The following is a 16,667-nucleotide window of genomic DNA, read 5'->3' as shown; positions in this document are numbered from 1 at the left end:
GCAGTACACTTGCATAAAGTCAGCCATGCTCCAGCCTCCGAGCCTTCAGTCTTGTTGCATACAATCAGTTACCGTCCCTGCGCATCTACCCACAGTCAGTCAAGTGTTTCAGCCAATAGTGCGCCTCCTCGATGTCACCTTTCCAAGGCTGCTTACACCAACAGTCCCTGGTCCCTCGCCGCCCACTCAGACCCTGACACTAGTTCCAGAGCCAGTTCTTGCTTTTTCATGTGCTCTGGCTCAATTTTCCCATAAAGCTCCAGTTCTGTGTTGCACCTCTGCATTAGGTCAAGACATGCAAATCTGATGTTCTAATTTAAGATGAGCACTTGGAGACAAACCAGTCCTCCTACCCTCCAATACACACTTCCAAAATGACAACAAAAATAAAAAAACAAGAATGTAAAACGGAAAAAAAAAGAAACAAATCAACAAATTTACTTGTTGCACATGCACGAGTAGATGAAAAATGTATTTATGGGCGGTCAGGAACCCAGAGAGCGCAAACTTTGAGCTACAATATTGTCATAATTTTACATTGCAATGCTGTATAGCTTGTAAAATCTAAACATTATTTGTAGGCTACAAATTTTCATTTTATTTCAATTTAATCATGTAGTGACATGATTAAATCTGCAAAATGCAAAGCCATGCATTTACATATCATGGACTCTTGACTAAGATCTGTAATTACAGCATGAGCTTTATTTGTGCCATAAATTGAGCATTAATTAGTACACCGATGCCTCATTCATATGTATGTAGTCCTCCTTCCTTAGATGATGTTGGAAAAAAAAAAACTTTGAGGGTGACTCATTTTCAGAAAAAAAACACCATGTGTAATGTAGAGTACAGTTAATAAGACCTGCCCCTCGGGTAACTGACTCCATTTACTGCAGAAGAAAGGGATGAAATGCAGAGCACACGTTTTATGATCTGCACTAAATTAATGGAAACAGACAAGAACAATCCATTTTCAGAAGCAGCAGATAACAGTTGTAATTATTCGGGGGAAGTTGTTAGTGGTAGCAACTATGGATTTGCATAGCATCAATGTTGACCAACCATGTTTACTTTTCTTTCTTTTGTCATTTTATTCTAAAACTTACCGTATGGAATTTGTTCATTGTTGCATATGAGCAAGGTTATGTTTTGTCGTGAGCTTTAACTTGAAGCAAGCTAAGCATAAGGAAGCCTATGAATACTCAACTTATTCAATTCAGGTTTATTGTCATCAGCGCAACAAAAAGTAACGTGCAGACCATTCAGTGCAAAGAGGGGAAAAAAGGACACTACCAACTCCTACAGCAAAAACAACAATTAACTAACAATTGACTATTATGTTTAGCAATGGAGAGTCTGCCTATCCCTGTCAGAAACTTCCACAGACCTTGTGGCATCTCACTCCCGCTCTCCTGCTCTCTCTCTCTCTGCCCTGCCTCCACCGCTTGAAAAACAAATTGATCTTAGTGGCAAGGTAGATGACATAGTCAGAGTGCATTAGTGACACTGCAAACAAAGAGCTGGAAGAATCATTCCCTGGACTACAATTCAGCATATTTATTCTCCTAAGGCATATTAAGCAATTAATATCTTCTCTTTCTAATAGAAAGGAAAATGAGCAAGCAACTGAGCCAGCTTCTGTATTGCCTTCTGGCAGATACTCAACTTTGTGAAGGATTCTCATGTTACCTTGCATACACTCAAACGCAATCCCCCTAATAAACAACATACCACACATGAATATGTCTGGGCAGGAGGCCAGTTACACGATAAACCTCCCCTGCTTGTGCTTTGCCTAAGTTGTGGAGAGCACAGCTGCCCTCTATGGGTATGAACACGTTCTTACACACTTTCACCAGATATGTACGTATATAGTACGTGCTGTTGCAGCACAGCTGAAGAAAATAAAACACAAAAGTCGTGCGGCAGTTTTGATGTTTTCACACTAATTACTCAGCTTATCTTGACAACCTCATAGCTGTTTGCACTTTAAATGCAACACCAGCAGTAGTGAGCCTTCCTCATCTTCATGAAGAGTGTTCAACTCATTGCAAGCCAAAGTCAATATAGAATTAAAAAAGTATTTCCTTTGTCCTCATCGCCCCTTGCTGTGAACTTAATCCATAGTGTGTGAAAGGAAGGGAGCAGTCTGGACTTGCATTTTATAGAATAGGGCAAAGAAATGGGTTTGAGTGTGGATGTACTTTATATTACCAGTCAACTGATTTATACGCTTCAGAGACCCCAAGAGATGATAGAAACATGTTTCTCCAGAGGGAGCCTGAATAACATCAACCATACCAACCTCTCACTAGTACGCACTGATCGCAACCAGCATGCTGGGTCAAGTGACCTAGCAATAACCTGAGAGAAAGTGAGGATTTTACAGTTACTGGACTGTAAAAAAACACACACACATATATATAGATATATACACATATACATAAATACGTATATACTATATATATATGTAGAGAGAGAGAGAGAGCGAGAGATGTTTTTTTACAATATATAAACAAAATCAAAGTCTGAAGTTTCGGAAATATAAAGGCTATTGTCATTTTTAGAGTCCAGAAATGCCATATACATTGATAGGAAACATGTCATGGAACTGTCTGTATGGCAAACAAATGACCATGTATGCAAAGAGTAGGTAGAGGAGTTTTGACACAAAATAAATAAATGGAATGAGATTAAGGGAAACAAACTATTAATGTAATATTTTTCCTTGACCATATAAATCTTTAAAGGTGAAATATTTTTTAATGCAAGATAGTGTCATGTTGCAAAGCTTTACAACTGTCAGAATCTAAAAATGGGTACTAAACATGCATGCCATTTTTATCTGAGTATTATGTGCTGACAAACTTGATTCTGCACAATATGCATTCCTAATGTGTTGGAATCATTAAAACAATTTAATGAATGACAGTAAAAAGAAGACATGCTGCAGTGGCCCAATACAAACAAACTGGTTAGAAAGCTCCCCAAGCTGATTTGCATATCAAGCAGTGAGGAGCTGAAGCAAATTTTCTCTCCCATTGTCAGGAAGTTGGCATAAACTCCATTATGAAAGAGCAGCAGGCAAAGAAGGGAGGTCAGATTTGCACTGGCTGCTGCTCCCTGTGACATGTCATCCATGGCAAAGACCCACCAGGATGAGGAGGAGGGCCGAAAAGCAATGTAACTACTGCGTGCCGGAGAAAGGAGCAGCCACTCCTACATCAGTTTAAGAGCACATCTAAATGACAGGCTAGTAATATTATCATGGCACTTACTTCATGAATGTTTCTTAGTTTTAAATCTAGGCACAAAATGAATCATGAATGTTAGCATTCCGTATAATGTTGTGCTTTTTGGGGGGATGGGGTTCAACAAATGCAAATGATGGATGAGAATGTGTGTTGGGTACTGTTTATAAAACCTTGTATGTGTACTGGGTAGCAAGTCAGAGCAATGTCAGAGGACATTGCTCATGTGGAATCCTGCAAAGCAAAGCTGTTGGCTCTTGCAACAGTAATGTGCTGTGCCACATTATCACTTTTCCATGACTGCAGGCAATCTGTTTGACATGAGGGGCGATTAGGGCACACAGGGACGACGGCCGTTTCCTGGCTGAAAACGGCCTCCGGTGCAAAGCTGTAAGTCTCATCTGAAAGACGAACTGTCGAATTATTGAGCGGTAGGGAGGAGAGGAGTGTGTCCTCCTGGCCTAAAGTGCTTGAATGTCCACAAATGAAACATTCTGGGCAAAGGAAGAAATATGTCTCAGTTTCAAATTCAATATAAAAGCTAGAATGCGCCCCCCGCCCAAAGTAAATGTGAACTGAGATGAAATGTGCCTTCGCATAAAATTACTCCCTCCATATCAGCCTTCAGAAAAACCCAACAGCATTGAGTAATCCGACAGTTTTAAGATGAAAATGTTAATTTTAAGATTTTCAAAATACTCCCCTTAAACCCTCTATTTTCCTTTCCCAGCAGCCAAGAAGTATAAATTGTAGTCAAAGTCAGTGACCCAGTATGTATTGTTTCATATAACTTGAATAGCCAAATCCATCAAAACTTATGCTACCCATGTAATCTTTATCACATTCAATCGTATACGTGATATCTTTGCATGTCCGCACGTTACTAGACATGCATAATCTCATACTTTGACAGGAAAATGATTTTGTATGCTGGTTAGTGCATGAAGGGGGCATAATAGTTTGTCACTGGAGTGTTACTGTCAAGAGTGATGCATTTAGGTCATTAAGCAGAGATGTTTTTATATGAAATATAAATATGAAACCATGGTGGGAAACATCACTCATCAGACTCCATACACGAAAGACTACTGTACGGGTCTCTAATTATGCTGGTTAACAACAAATTTTAATCACAGATGATTGAGTTTGAGCTATTGTTCAGTATAGAGTTGTTATTTATCATTATGAAAAAAAAATCAACCTGTTGCTGACAAAAACAGATTTTATTTGTAATTATAAAAAGCTGATGTGCTACAAACCAAGGTAAATTTGGAATCCCCACAAAAAAATAGTAAAGGCTTGTTGACTCTTAACTTAATGAGATTTTTTTTCCCCCAGGAGGATATATGTATGCACACTACCTGATTCAATGACATAATTAGCATGTTTTGCTGCCAAGTGAGTTATGCATCCTGGCAGTGAGAAAAAAAAAATGTTTCAGATCAAAATATCAAAACAATTATGATGCATATAGGACATTTCCCAAAGCAACAGCAATGTAAATGGCCAGATCAGTAAAATACCGGTGGAATAAAGCCATCGGTAATGCAAATTCCAAACTTAATCCATTCTAAACTATTATAAAAACATGGACTATATGGTGTGATATAAAGATATGCTATATGAAGGTGATATATTGATCATTAAATAGGAAAAATTATAACAGCCAAAGGACAATTGTAGAGATTATACTCGGTTTAATTGTGGAGCTATTTATTTCAATGTGGGTGTCAGGTTGTTCATGCGTTGGGATGTTGTTGAGGAATGAAATCAGAATTGACCATTTGGGCCTGCAGTGTAATTTCATTCTGCGTTTTACAGAGATAATTTGGAAGGATCAAACGAGATTTTGCATAAATAATTGATAGCTTCTGGTTACATGATGCTTGCACAATGAGTGGTAGGCTGATATTATACGGCTCAAACATGACACCACTAAAAGAATGACAAGTAGCTACAATTAACTCACACGGCGAAGAAATAACAGAATAGTAAGAAATAACATACGTGAGGAAAGCTGGAGATGGAACTAAAATGAACCAGATTAAGACCTAAACAAAGCATATCTGTGGATTCTTGTTTGGAAGTATAAAATGAGTGTTTCGATCGGTATAAGAGGTCAATTCCTCACCAATACGTTTTGAACGCCATAAGACAGCAGGTCAAAATATTAGTGAAGGGGGTTGCTAAAAATCTCTCGCAGATTAAGATCAGAATGCAAGTGCCTCCCAATCAGTGCCAGGGTTGATAATCCAAATTAATTCCACTAAGGCTCTCTCATAACACTCCTATACCTGTCAGCCGAGACTTGGCTCAGAGCCAAACTACGACTATGGTGTAAAGATTTAAGAGCCACAGGAAAGAAAATTACTTAGGATGTTATTTGAGATTTTTTTTAATACAAGGAAAACTATCATGCTTTGTCTGATGCCTCATCGAGGACCCTTTTGCCCTGGGTGATAAAGCATCAGACAGTTCCTGGCTGAGAAGAACATCTCTGTGCTGGGGTAACCACTCTACTCACTTGACTTGACTCTGTGTGTTTCATTCACTTTTATTTAACTCAAGGTGGACACCACTCTCCTTATGAAAGGGTGTGTCTTCATTTTTGACAACAAAATATTTTGCTCCCAGACAGTGGTGAAGTCCCAAGGCCAATAACCATTACTCTGTATGAGCAAGAATAATTTCACACGTGGAGTCTCTGTGAGATTATTATGTCTCCGCTTTGAAGCAATAATGTGGAAGGAAAATACACTTTGCAAAGCACAGTTCAAAAACAGTGAGGCTCACAGTAATGGCATTTATTGATTTGCAATCTTTTCCAGGGTCATAAAATGGTGGGGAGTTATACCATTCATGAATCTATTTATTTTTGGGAAATAGTAAGCAGTGAGAGTCTTATTTGCAGGAAGGAAAAGAAAATCAATACAATCCTGTTTGACAATATTATCCGAATTAATTACTGTAATTTGGCGGCTCGGTGGCGCACTGGGTAGCACGTCCGCCTCACAGTTAGGAGGGTGCGGGTTCGATTCCACCTCCGGCCCTCCCTGTGTGGAGTTTGCATGTTCTCCCCGGGCCCGCGTGGGTTTTCTCCGGGCACTCCGGTTTCCTCCCACATCCCAAAAACATGCTTGGTAGGCCGATTGAAGACTCCAAATTGTCCCTAGGTTTGAGTGTGAGTGCAAATGGTTGTTTGTCTCTGTGTGCCCTGCGATTGGCTGGCAACCGGTTCAGGGTGTCCCCCGCCTACTGCCCGATGACGGCTGGGATAGGCTCCAGCACACCCGCGACCCCCGTGGGGACTAAGCGGTTCAGAAAATGGATGGATGGATGAATTACTGTAATTTGCTCATGTAGTGTACCTCAATAAAGGTAACTGCAAACACCACTCAGTATGATGCAGTGCAATTCTATACATTACCCAAACTAACTAAAATAAACAATCATGAAATCTTTCGAGAGGTTAGTGCTGAACCACCTGAAGGAGGTCACGGGCCCCCTGCTTGACCCCCTCCAGTTTGCCTACCGGGCAAACAGGTCAGTGGATGATGCGGTCAACATGGGACTGCACTACATCCTGCACCACCTGGACACTCCAGGAACGTACGCCAGGATCCTGTTCGTGGACTTCAGCTCGGCGTTCAACACCATCGCTCCTGACATCCTCCAACAGAAGCTCATCCAGCTTGCGGTGCCTGCCCCCACCTGTCAGTGGATCACCAGCTTCCTGACCAACAGGAGACAGCGTGTGAGGCTGGGGGGCATCACATCTGACACCCGGACCACCAATACTGGAGCCCCTCAGGGGTGCGTCCTCTCCCCACTGCTCTTCTCTCTCTACACCAATGATTTCTCCTCAGATGACTCTCCTGTGAAGCTCCTGAAGTATGCAGACGACACCACTCTCATCGGACTGATCCAGGACGGTGATGAGACTGCGTACAGACAGGAGGTGGAGCGGCTGGTCCACTGGTGCAACCAAAACCATCTGGAGCTGAACCCGCTCAAGACCGTGGAGATGACAGTGGATTTCAGGCGAGACCCTTCACCACTTTTACCCCTCACTATCCGCAGTAATACTATTCTCTCCACAGACACCTTCAAGTTCCTGGGAACCACAATCTCTCGGGACCTGAAATGGACCGGCCACATAGACTCTGTCCGGAAGAAGGCCCAGCAGAGGCTGTACTTCCTGAGACAGCTCAAGAAGTTCAACCTGCCGCGAGAGCTTCTGAAGACCTTCTACACTGCCATCATCCAGTCTGTCCTCTGCACCTCCATCACTGTCTGGTTTGGATCAGCCTCCAAACAAGACAAGCACAGACTGCAACGGACAATCAGGACTGCAGAAAAGATCATTGGAATCAACCTCCCTTCTATCCAAGACTTGTACCTGTCCAGGACCAGGAAACGTGCAAGGAACATCTCTACAGACCCTTCTCACCCAGGTTGCAGTCTGTTTGAACTACTCCCCTCCGGACGGCGTTATAGAGCTCGGTACGCCAAAACCAGCAGACACCGAGACAGCTTCTTCCCCCAGGCTGTTGCTCTGATGAACTCACACCACTCATAGAGTCTCAGAGGCATTACTGTGCAATAACATCCTGCTCTTCACACCTTTTGAATTTGTCTACACTGTTTTTGCCATTATTCACATGTCCTGAGTGTTGTTAGTCACCTATATGTTGAACAGAGGGTGTGTTTTACCGAAGTCAAATTCCTTGTTTGGCACGCTCAAACATGGCGAATAAAAACTCTTGAATCTTGAATCTTGAATCTTGAATACCTCTTTAAGTGTCAATAACTAATTAGCATTATTGTGTTTGGAAAAAAGCCAGCGCAGTGATGCGGTGGTTAGCACGTCCACCTCACAGTTCGGACGGTGCGGACGGGTTCGATTCCACCTCCGGCCCTCCCTGTGTGGAGTTTGCATGTTCTCCCCGTGCCTGCATGGGTTTTCTCTGGGCACTCCGGTTTCCCAAAAACATGCATGGTAGGCTGATTGAGCACTCCAAATTGCCCGCGAGTGCGAGTGCGGATGGTTTTGTCTCCGCGTGCTCTGCGTTTGGCTGGCAACCGGTTCAGGGTGTACCCTGCCTACTGCCCAATGACTGCTGGGATAGGCTCCAGCACGCCCGTGACTCCCGTGGGGACAAGCGGTACAGATAATGGATGGATTGATGTTTGAAAAGGCAGAATGTACACAACTGGGTATTGCATCTCATTGGATTGTGGAGGCGTAAACCAACCAGCTATAACACTTTCACAACTTGCACAACTGAATATGCACAATGATAATGATAATAAAAAAATTATCATCACAAAATCTGACACGGTCAGAGATATTGTTGATATTGTGAAAGTATCTGTGATGTCATTATCAGTCGTCAACAAGTGGCAAAATGGCCACCCCCTGAGATTGATAAAAACAGGTGGATTTTGCTTGTTTAATTCATATTCCACAAACAAAACATATTATTCCAAAAAAATCGGGGATGGGCTTCTCCTTTAAGAACATTAACTCATTGCAATCACCCGCATGTCCAATTGAGGGGCATAAAAAATGAGAAAGAACACTCCAGGAAGCCCTTGCACCTGCATCAATTGTGGAGTGAGCGAGGAGGACACGTATTTAGGGGTGTCGCGTAACTCCGCCCGCTCTCCCTCAGGAGTTTCAGCTTGATTTCAACTTCCCAGCAATCCAGATATGTGTTGTGTCCTAGAAACTGCTGCATCGTGGCTTAGCCTGACCTCAATATTAACAGACAGGCCACGCTGATGGCTGCTGGGCAAACAGGAGAGCACAGTCAGAGTCAACGTTGTTAAACAACTTCGTCACCAGGAGCTGGACACGGGCAACAGACTGGGAATGTGGAGGTCACATACTGGAGAGACCAATATTGACAGAACTAGTGAACCCACAAAATAAGGCTTTGGGTATAGCTGTATGTAATATAATCTCCTCCGTTGTGCACAATTAGCAATCTGCATGTGCTTTTCTTTCTTCATCCAAAACAGAAAAGAAGCATCATTTCTGTGTTTATACATTCCTACAGGGGATATATTTGTGTGTTTCACGCCTATCAACCCTTGGACACAGTCCAACTGTCCAAGCCAATGTGAGGAAGACATATGGCCACATGGCCTCTGGGGAGTGTAAAGGCAAGACTCCAAAAGAAGCCAAACAAGCTTAGCTCACTTTCACTGAACTAACTAGCAAGGCCATTCATGGAGAATTAAATTAGGACATGCAGAAAGGGGCAGCAGCCCGGCACATTAACATTTTATGCATGTGTGATTGTGCTGTTTGAGCACATCACTCCTGAACCTTTGACAACAGTCACGATATGAGATGGCCACAGACAAATGAAAAGTGTCCTCTTTAGAAATCATTCAACATCAGCAACAACAAGGGTGAATGTATCACTTTCTTGAATTCAAATTGAACTCAAAAGGTGTATATGCGTACTTGTCTGGTCAAGCGTAAATTATGCAGTAATGGTCATATAATTTGCTCTCTTCATTAAACTAATTAATCGCTAATTCTTGGCCAGTGGTTTTTAGTCAGTGTTTACTAGCACACATCATTTCTTTCCATAGTCATACATAATCCAATTTGGAGGGAAAAGAAATGTAACTTCTAACAAATAGTTATGTATAATTACAATGATTTTCGGCCCATGTTTTTAATGATTAAACAATCTCGTTCATTCAACCAGGTAATGCAGTCGAAACCAGTTTTTCATTAACAAAGCCGAGTCGACCTGGAGTCAATTTAAAGTTCGGTGCCTTGCCCAAGAGAGAATGGAACCACGAACCCTGAGGTCACTTTTCTTCTTTTTCTTTGACCCTAAGCAACTCAAAACAATGTAGTTCATAAAACGCTCACCACATACTCATAAATGTTATTGAGATTTTTTTTGTGTGCATGTGTGCGCACGGCATGGTGTCGTTATTTCGTTCATTTAAACAGTCTTACTGCTGTGGGCAGGAATGAATGACCTGCGGTGGTGCGCTTTCCTGCACCTAGTCTGCCCCTGAAGCAGCTGCTCTGGGACTCTACAGTGTAATGCAGGCGGTGAGACGTGTTGTCCATGATGGATGTCAGCCAGACTAACATCCATCTGTCTGCCACCTCCGGCTCAATGGAGTTCATTTGGCAGCCAGGACAAAGCTCGATTTCTTAACCACTCGTTTAAGTTTCTCTATACGCGAAGCCTCCTATCCAGCACACAATGACATGAAACAATGCTGAACCACCACAGTGTCCTGAGCAAGGCCATACTTACATCAAAGGACCTCATCCTTCTCAGCAAGTGGTGGCAACTCTGCTCCTTCCTGTTGAAGAAGACAACAAAACACTGTGGCTGCAGTAAAAATCTTGAGACACTGGGATTTCATGTTTTGTATTTAGGAGGTTGCATGAGAAGTTGAACTAATTATACACTTGAAATTGTACAGGTCGGTGGCATTTACCCACGCATGACATTACAAGGTCATGGATAGGGCTATTGTTTCGTTGCCTGTGTGATGAGCAATCCCAACCATTCATTGCAAACAGCTAATGTAAGGTGGCAGGCGTCCCCCTGAGCTTGGCCATCACATCCAATCCATCATGGATATATGACTAATTCCACTGATTTATCCATGCTCTGCACTGGTATACAAAGTGGAAGAATTGCAGTGGGGTCACAGAAGAAGGCAAAGAGTGGCATTATACAGTGAGTGATGAGAATCTAATGTCAAGACTTCTTATTGAGGAACATCTCCCTTGTGTACATCTGGAGTACATCACTTCCCAACGCATGTTCACCCAAGCACTTTGACTATGAAAACAGCTCAGGCTTTTATTGTACCTGAATGAGTCATGATAATGCCAATCATAGGCCTGTATATAGACCAACCTGAGTAGGAACCTCCTAGCATCGAGCACCACTGAAATGAATTGGAACCCATCAAAGACAACAGGAGCAAGAGGCATGCTGGATTCCTTGAGGAGGCTGCAAAGACGATTTTAATCTCTCTATACCTCTCTGTAGTGAGCCTTGGCAGCTGCTGCAGACAAAGTGGTTTAAGATACCATGGGCTGAGGCCCATAAAAGGAGATTATGATGGAACTGAAAGGGGGGCGAAGATGAGGGGGAGGACGGCACACATGATTTTCCAACACAAATACAGAAGTGCTTCAGTCATGCTTGTGTTCTTTCAATAATTCAGAAACAGACACATTCACAACTTTTTTTGTTTGGTTTTACCATTACCAGAATATGCTGTATAATTTTTAGGGGGTGTTTGTGATTTGCTATGCACTGCTTAAGATATTCATATCCTGCCTCAAACAGCTGGATGCAGATTGTCAACCCAGCAGTAGCTACATGCAAAAAGCAGGAATTTGGAATTGGTGTCAGACATTTGGATATCTGTGTTGGCTACAGCCAGTCAGCCAATTGATTTTGCTGTGCTGTAATATACTTTCTAAATCCCCGTGGTGCATCCAGGATGGCTTATTTGTGAGCGGTGTAGTATATAGCGGGTGTGACAGGAAACAACGGATTAACAGACTCAGTTACTATATTAGGGCAAGATATTATTTAAGGCCATTTCAAGCGCTGACCGTATTCTTGCCCAAAACATTTTAGTTTTAAGGATTCACTAATGTAAATGCAAAGCAAGGTTAAATGTTTATGTAGTTGACGATCATTTTAATTACCGTACTTTCCACACTATAAGGTGCTTCGGGTTAATAGCGCAGACTCAATTGCGGGGGCTTTTTTTGTACTTAATCCACACATAGGGCGCATCACATCATAGGGCGCATGCAAGCCGAGACTTTTGGTTCAGAAAAAGACGTCACGGGAGCAAGACAGTGAGTTCGGTTGCAAGTTATTCTCATTAACCATGTACTCCACTGTACTCACATTACTGTTAATCGACATTCATACGCAAATCCATCAAAGTCATTTTCTGTATCCAAATTAAACAGTTGGGCAAGTTCGCCATTAAACATGACAAGTTCCGTCTCGTCAAACTCGTTGTTACGTCGCTCTTCGGCTATGACCCCGGCTGTCCAGAAAGCTTGAATTGTGCCTCGTAAGCATGTCTCTTTGTCGATGCCATTTTAGAGGGTCCTAATGCTGTTTGCTTTGCACAAACTGATAGAATTTATTCATCAATAGCGGTGGAGGTACATTCTCTACGTATTACGTACAGTCCTCTGATTGGTTTATCGGCCTGGTCTACGCATTTTACATACAAAGTAATGTCCTCTGATTGGTTCACCGGGTCTACATATTACGTCTACGTTATACGGCCCTGCATGTGGCGGCAGCCGCACAACATTTACAGATTTTGGGATTCTTATTAAAAGGCGCACCTTCAGGTTTTTGCGAAAATTACTGTAAATGATAACAATACAGAGCTACACTGCAGTGCAAAACTGTTTCAACCATGTTCCTCACATACTCACATACACACAAACACACAAACACAAGCACACACACACACATTTTTTCATGTTTATTTCTCTTGAACAACATTGAATGGGAAGGTCAAGGTATAAGTAACCATTAAATGTATTTTGAATCCAGCCATATTCACAGATGTTTCACTTTAGTTGAGCAGAGCAGGTAAAGCTCTGGTGGATTTTTTCTAGCTCAATTCTCAAAAGAGGATGAGCGTATCTATTAGGATATCATATTAAAATACACAGGGGTCTCCACACAGTTCAGTAATGCGTTACCTTGAGCACAAGCAGCTCTGGCAAGGTCGGGTCTACATTGCTGACACTTTTGATAAATACTAAGCTATCTTATCTCAAATAATCTTCAAACTTTCATGATTAAACTTTCTATACAACATTTGGTGCTACACAAGTCAAAACTAATCAATTAATATACAATTAATTGCTTATCACATTAATGTACAATTATTTTCATCATCGAGTAATCATTTAGAGTCATCTTCAACTTAAAAATATCTGAAAAGTGACTGAATCAGTTTAGAAAATGTTGATCTATCCTTCTCATGACACTGCTGTTGTTGTTTTTATCACTCACAATACCAAACAGAAATCGGCACAAATGTTTTAGTAATACACACAATACAATTGTATCATTTTAAATTATTCAGTGGAATAACCCATTGAATAAGTGATTCTGCAAATATTCCATAATGGCAGCCTAAATTGAGGATAAATTCAAATGTGATAATTAAACTGTTCAATAAAACTTCATGCATTAGATGGAGACAGGTAAGTAAAGACTTTGAGGACACGCCACACCCTTTCCTTCTCAAGTATTGGAACAATGAGGCCAATTCCTTGATTTTTGCTATGAACATAAAACATTTGGGTTTCCCATCAAAATATGAGAAGGACACAAGAGATACATTTCATGCTTCTACAGGTTTTTACATAAGGTTTTGATACACAATTTCAAAGCCCCCTTATGTTTGAACCCACCTATTTTTTTGCCTGAGCAAAACATGGACCAAAAGGAATACCTACATTCAGATGTGTTTCTTTTTTACCTTGTGGTAAGTGACTGCATTTATATTAGCTAGAGTGGTGTGAACAGACAGCTGTCAACGGTTGGAGAAATAAGCAATCCGATACAAGATGGAAAATCAATCAAAGGAATTGCACAATGCACAGTTACGTGCAACCATTTTGAATGTATCCAAAAAAAAGAACGAAAACCACTGGTGTACTGAGTGACAGATATCGAATAGGTAAGCGAGGGAAACAGCAACAGAAGCATATTGAGAATTGTAAAAGAAAATATCACAATCAACTGATTACATAAAACCTGATGAAAAAAAGTACAAAACAGTGGCTACCGGAATCATCAACAGAAATCAAGCGCAAAATCTTGCTTACTATAAGACATTACTGGACTGTATATTGTTATTCTCCACACATACTGTAGGTCACTTGTCTGCAGGTCATTGTGAGATTGGCGCGACAGCTTACATATAGCATAGTTGTGTCCCAGCTGGGTAAAGCTCCTGGCTTTCAACCACAACACAAGACCAATGCAGTGGGAGCCATAGCAGCACATCAAAAAGCCTCCCACACATAAAGACCCGCATTGATGAATACGCTGGCATCTTCTCTGCCACATTCATTTTCTGACAGTGTCCCTTTATATCTACTGCCAGCTCTTAAGGAGGGGAGGAAAACATTTTCCTGTCTTTATTTGACAGCCTCTTTGAGAGGTCTTCTCGCATGACCTCCACATGCTTCTTTGCTCGCTTCGACGCTCAGAACAGCACTTGCCCGCTGAAGGCCACTCCCCCTTCCCACGAGCTGCCCCTGTGCCTCTCCGCCGACAGCGTGAGGAGGACGCTTGCCGCTATCGACATCCGTAAGGCGGCGGGCCCGGACAACATCCCGGGTCGAGCGCTGAAGGACTGCGCTGGTGAGCTGACGGATGTCTTCACGGACATCTTTAACACTTCCCTGCAGCAGGCCATCGTCCCGTCGAGTTTCAAAGCAGCCACCATCGTACCTGTGCCGAAGAAGCCTGCTCCATCCTGCTTCAATGACTACCGCCCCGTGGCACTTACGCCCATCGTCATGAAGTGCTTTGAGCGGCTTGTCTTGGAGCACATCCGGTCAGTTCTCCCCCCCACCATTGACCCCTTCCAGTTTGCGTACCGAGCCAAACGGTCCTCTGAGGATGCCATCTGCTCTGCCCTCCACTCGGCCCTCACCCACCTGGAGGGGAAGGACTCGTATGTGAGGTTGCTGTTTGTGGACTTCAGTTCTGCCTTCAACACCATTGTGCCGCAGCGTCTCATCGGCAAACTTGACAAGCTGGGCCTCAGTACCGGCCTCTGCAACTGGCTACTGGACTTCCTCTGTCAGAGGCCACAGGTGGTACGTGTTGGCGACAAGATCTCCGCCAGCATCACGCTGAGCACAGGGGCCCCCCAAGGCTGCGTGCTCAGTCCGCTGCTCTTCACCCTCCTGACGCATGACTGCGCTGCCACCTGCAGCGGCAACCGCATAGTGAAGTTTGCTGACGACACGACTCTGGTGGGTCTCATCACCAAGGGAGACGAGACTCAATACAGGCTGGAGGTTGACCTTCTGACCGCGTGGTGCAGGGACAACAACCTCCTGCTGAACGTCGACAAGACCAAGGAGATTGTCGTTGACTTCCGGAAGGGTCACGCCCAACACCTGCCGCTGACCATCGACGGTGCTGTGGTGGAGAGAGTGAGCAGCGCCAGGTTCCTGGGGGTGCACATCAGTGAGGATCTCTCCTGGTCCACCAACACCGCGTCGCTGGCGAAGAAGGCCCGGCGCCGCCTGTACTTCCTTCGGAAACTCAGGCGAGCGGGGACTCCTCCGGCCGTCATGACTACGTTTTACCGCGGCACCATTGAGAGCGTCCTCTCCAGCTGTATTGCTGTCTGGGGTGGCAGCTGCACTGACCAAGACTTGAAGGCCCTGCAGCGCATTGTGAAAACGGCTAGTAAGACTATTGGTGCTTCTCTCCCCTCCTTGAAGGACATTTACACCTCCCATCTCACCCGCAAGGCGACCAAGATTGTGAGTGATGTGAGTCACCCCGCTCACCCTTTGTTTGAACTTCTGCCCTCTGGGAGGCGGTACAGGAGCCTGCGCTCCCGCACCACCAGACTTTCCAACAGCTTCGTACTCCAGGCTGTTAGGATCCTGAACTCGCTCCCCCTTTCAGCGTAGCGTCCTGTTCTTGCTGTGTGCTCACTGGCTCGGTTTTGCCCCTCATATTCAATGGGTTATTGGTCTGTTTTTATTCATCGCTCATTTTATTTTATTTATTATTTATTATTTATGGTTTGTGCCTACTTGTTTTTGTTTTGTGTCGCCTACTTGTATGTCTCGTCACCGTGGGATGGAGGAAACGGAATTTCGGTTTCTTTGTGTGTCTTGACGTATGAAGGGATTGACAATAAAGCTGACTTTGACTTGACTTTGACTTTGATGTAAATTATCTTGGCCACAAGTACTGCATACAGAGAAAATACATGTTCTGTTACATATATGCATGAGTTACAATACTATATGACTCCAGAATCTCCTTCAATACGATTCTGACATGACATGCTATCTGAGCAATCAACTTTAGCTTTGGCAAGTGATTTCCAAATAACCCACAGCACGTATTTGGTATCGGTGTGTGGTGGGAGTGACTGCAGTGCCAATCATGCTAAGATATTTGAGTGCAAATGAGAGGACAGTCCAGGAAGATAATGTAGTCACAAGGGCAGTATAGCGCAATTAAGTGAGTGGTCCCACACCAAGCAACAAAATCCCATAGGCGTGTGTCCCAGGAGAGCTAGCTAGTGGAGTTACAGTGCAGGCACAATGAAACACAACAGACCTGAGGGTCCGCAACAGCCATCCGATGCAGATTCCAT

The 16,667-nt window shown here is 43.2% G+C and overlaps 1 protein-coding gene across 10 annotated transcripts in view; it reads right to left on the bottom strand.

Annotated features, from left to right (window-relative positions):
* The window catches only part of arvcfb (ARVCF delta catenin family member b), a 136,864-nt gene that overhangs the window by 113,303 nt on the left and 6,894 nt on the right, over nt 1-16,667 (bottom strand). Inside the window, exon 2 of one of the 10 annotated variants that reach the window (XM_037258397.1) lies at nt 10,550-10,598. The exons of the other annotated variants lie outside the window; for them this stretch is intronic. The gene's annotated coding sequence lies outside the window, so the exon portion shown is untranslated. The remainder of the gene's footprint in view (nt 1-10,549; nt 10,599-16,667) is intronic. 10 annotated transcript variants of the gene reach the window in all.

Source organism: Syngnathus acus, chromosome 9 (assembly GCF_901709675.1).
Source record: "Syngnathus acus chromosome 9, fSynAcu1.2, whole genome shotgun sequence".
Taxonomy (NCBI): domain Eukaryota; kingdom Metazoa; phylum Chordata; class Actinopteri; order Syngnathiformes; family Syngnathidae; genus Syngnathus; species Syngnathus acus.
Note: the sequence above shows the minus strand (reverse complement) of the source record. Positions and strands in the feature narration are given on the sequence as shown.